This window comes from Nomascus leucogenys, chromosome 4 (assembly GCF_006542625.1).
Source record: "Nomascus leucogenys isolate Asia chromosome 4, Asia_NLE_v1, whole genome shotgun sequence".
NCBI classification, from domain to species: Eukaryota; Metazoa; Chordata; class Mammalia; order Primates; family Hylobatidae; genus Nomascus; species Nomascus leucogenys.
In genome coordinates this window covers 33,635,016-33,638,759 of record NC_044384.1, presented here as the reverse complement: position 1 = coordinate 33,638,759, position 3,744 = coordinate 33,635,016, and positions in this window count along the sequence as shown.

Sequence of the window (3,744 nt, the reverse complement as noted above, 5' to 3'; positions counted from 1 at the left end):
CTCCTGGGAAGCTGAGTCAGGGAGAGCATCAGGTTTCCTGCTAGCTCTTGGCACACTTCTGAAATAGGTGAGCTTGTGCTTCTGTGCTGTCCCACCCAGCCGGTCTGCCAGGTCTCTCTGCTTCCCACAGCCACTGCCACCTGTCCCAGGGGCCTGGACCACCAACACACCCCAGAGGTGGGGCACCCACTGTCTGCCTTCCCTCCCCCAATACTCCCTCACACACAGCTGACACGCTCATCTGACTGGCTAAAGGGATTGTCCCTTATTAAATTCCTTGGGGGATGATCTCATTAAGCCTTGTTATGGGTCACTTCTATTTCAGGGAGAATAAATTTGCTGCAATCTATGGGCAGCTAGTTAATTGAAACCTGAGGAAGGGGCTGGGGGAGGGGAGGGGAGGGCACGGGTGAGGGGGTGGAGGGAGCCTGAAAGTGTGGGGAGTGCCTGGTCTGGTGAGAGCTGGGAGCTGGCTGGGAGGAGGCTGAAGGTGCACATGAGGGTAGCTGATAAGGAGGAAGCCACAGGCAGTGGAGGGGGAGGGGAGACAAAAGCAGGTGTCAGCTGCAGCCTGATGCAGGGAGATAGCCTCCTAACTGCCTCCCAGGCCTCTGTGCTCAGCCCTGCCCCAACACATGAGTCCAGGCCAGCAGAAAGTGATAAGCACCTAGGCCAGGATGTGACAACAGAGATGGAAAAGAAGGAGATATGAGAGAACTTGGAAACAAATTCGATACAGGGATGAAGGAGAGGAAAAAACCCAAGATGACCTTTAAAGATGCCTGGAGAATGGGGAGAGGCGCCAGCCGGAGCACAAGCCCAGCAGAGGCCTCTGAGCAATGCCAAGTTTACTGCTCTGCTGTTTAAAGAGTCCTTCTTCACCCATTTCCGAAAAAATGTTTCCTATCTCCAGTTTTCTGGCTCTTCAGCCGTTCATTTATTCATGCAAGCATTCATTCGGTTCATCAGAATGGAGACCTTACGTAGCACTCTATCAGCCCCTCTGCTGAATACCGGCCATGCAAATATAAACAAATACATTTTATAGGCTAAGCTTCTTGAGTTCACCCAGAGCAGTTAGCCGCTCCCAGGAGCTCTTTTCCTTCCATTCCCTCTTTTCCAACAGTTGTGTTGATTTTCAGGATAGCTGCTGCAGAGAAGAGAATTCAAAGATGGAGGAAGGTTTTGTGTTGGGGATCTAAAGCCAAAGGAACTTGAGACTTTTGGTCATGCTGGGAGACAGGTGACCACTAATTGTGTAGCCCTTGGCTGGTCTCTGTCTATTTGACACTGAGTTTCACTCTTATTGCCCAGGCTGGAGTGCAGTGGCATGATCTCGGCTCACTGCAACCTCTGCCTCCCAGTTTCAAGCGATTCTCCTGCCTCAGCCTCCTGAGTAGCTGGGACCATAGGCATCCATCACCATGTTGGCCGGGCTGGTCTCGAGTTCCTGACCTCAGGTGATCCACCTTGCCTGGTCTCTTAATGCTCTCAGCCTGAATTTTATCGTCTGTAAAGGGATAAAGAGGCTTAGATGATTTTAGAAAACTCTTCTACTTTGTATCCATGCTCTTGTTTTATGGATGTGAAAGTACTCTGAAAAGTTTGATTTCTACGCAGATGTGAGGTAGTTCTTTATTTCAGAAAGCAATAACAATGCAAGTGCCCACAGGGTGGATGTGGGTTGTGAAATGGAAACTCCATCCCCTACTTCTTGCTTCCCTGTGGAGGGGTCTCCATTGGAGCCATATTCCTGGAGTCTCTCTGGCCTGACTCTCCCAGCAAGAAGAATGGTTCCTGTCCGGTAATATTTTCTCCACCCAATATTTTACCTGAAATGTCACCAGGAAATATTAATCCCCATGGATCTCATGTCAGCTGCACTCCTTTATATTTCAAGACCATGGTGGGAGGTAGAGCATGAAACCAATTCACCTTCTGGTGTGAAGGTTTCCAGGGAGAAGTTGAGGTGGGTAGCCTTACCAGGTACTCTCTTTAGGACTTGCCTGAAGGTAGATTCTGGGCTGCTCAGACAGGGCTGAGCTTATCCAGCGCTCCTGTGACTGGTTGAATAGTCTGTCTACATTTGCTGTGACAGGAATGGGATAGGAAGTCCATGGGGGCTGCTCATTTGCACTGTGTCCCCCAATCCAGCTTTGATCTGCCATAAAGTTGACATTTAAGTGTTCACCTGTTTCCTGCATCTTATTTTTTATTTGGTTCCAAACTTGAGGAGAGAAAGAGAAAAGGTTATTTATTACACAGGCCCCAACCCTAGCAAGAGAAAAAAAAAAAAAACCATCACAGTCCACGTTATAAGTCTTCCTTGGGGATTTTGTTCTTTTTTTCTTTTTTTGAGACAGGGTCTCACTCCGTCATCCACACCGGCACGCAGCTATATGATCTGGGCTCACTGCAGCCTCCATCTCCCAGGTTCAAGCGATTCTCCCACTTCAGCCTCCTGAGTATCTGGGATTACAGGTGCCCACCACCATGCCCAGGTAATTTTTGTATTTTTAGTATGGATGGGGTTTTGCAGTGTTGGCCATGTTGGTCTCGAACTCCTGACCTCAAGTGATCCACCTGCCTTGGCCTCCCAAAGTGCTGGGATTACAGGAGTGTGCCACCACACCCGGCTAATTTTTGTATTTTTAGTGGAGACAGGGTTTCACCGTGTTGGCCAGGCTTGTCTCAAATGAGATTTTTTCCTTTTTTCTAAACTCCTCCCTTACCCTTGCCTTCCCCACATCCAAATGAGTATCAGCCCCCGGGCACTCATTCCCAGAATGACCTGGTCCTTTCATTCCACTGTGACATCTTTCCAGAATGCTTTTCCTCTTCTCTATGAGGCAAAATTCTTGTCATTCTTAGAGTCATGGCTCAGAGTTCTCCTCCTCGGTGAGTCAATCCTTCTCAAGTAGCTCAGGCTGAGTTTGCAGCTTCCTTGTCTCAGTTCCTAGGACTCTATTCTATTATGCTATCACTAGTCCTAATGGGAGGTAACCTCAAGCCTGTCTTACGCAATAGAGCAGACTAGGTTGAGTGCTGTACCTGGAAGGACTTCCTCTGGCCACATCTATGTCTTCTTAGAACTATCGTGTCTGGGGTTTCCTGGGTGGGGAAGGCAAATGAAACCTCAGCAATGACTGGTATGAATTCTCCTGCCAGGGGGGGGCCTTAAAGTAGAAATCAAATTGATTTCTAGGAAATGAAGACAGTGATGTTTCTTGCATACTTGAGTTGGAGGGCTAGAGTATTATTCACTGTAAATAAATTCTGACCTTGTTTATTCATGAAATGTTGCTCTCCTTCTCACTCTTCCACCCTAGAAATTTTGTCAAGGCTTGAATCAGTACAGAATTTACTCTATCGTTCCCTTACCTGTTGCTTGGAATGTGACTGTTTGGGGAGTGTGTTTTGTTTTGTTTTGAGACAGAGTCTTGCTCTGCTGCCCAGGCTGCAGTGCAGTGGTGTGATCTTGGCTCACTGCAACTCTGTTTCCTGGGTTCAAGCGATTTCCTGCTAATTTTGTTTTTTGTATTTTTAGTAGAAATAGTGTTTCACCATATCGGCCAGGCTGGTCTCGGACTCCTGACCTCAAGTAATCTGGCTGGCCTTGGCCTCCCAAAGTGCTAGGATTATAGGCATGAGCCACCACACCTGGCCTGGGGAGTGTTTTACCATTCCTGAGACTAGATGGTGACAGGTTCTTACAACAGCCTGATCCAAGCCTGACAAAGAGGG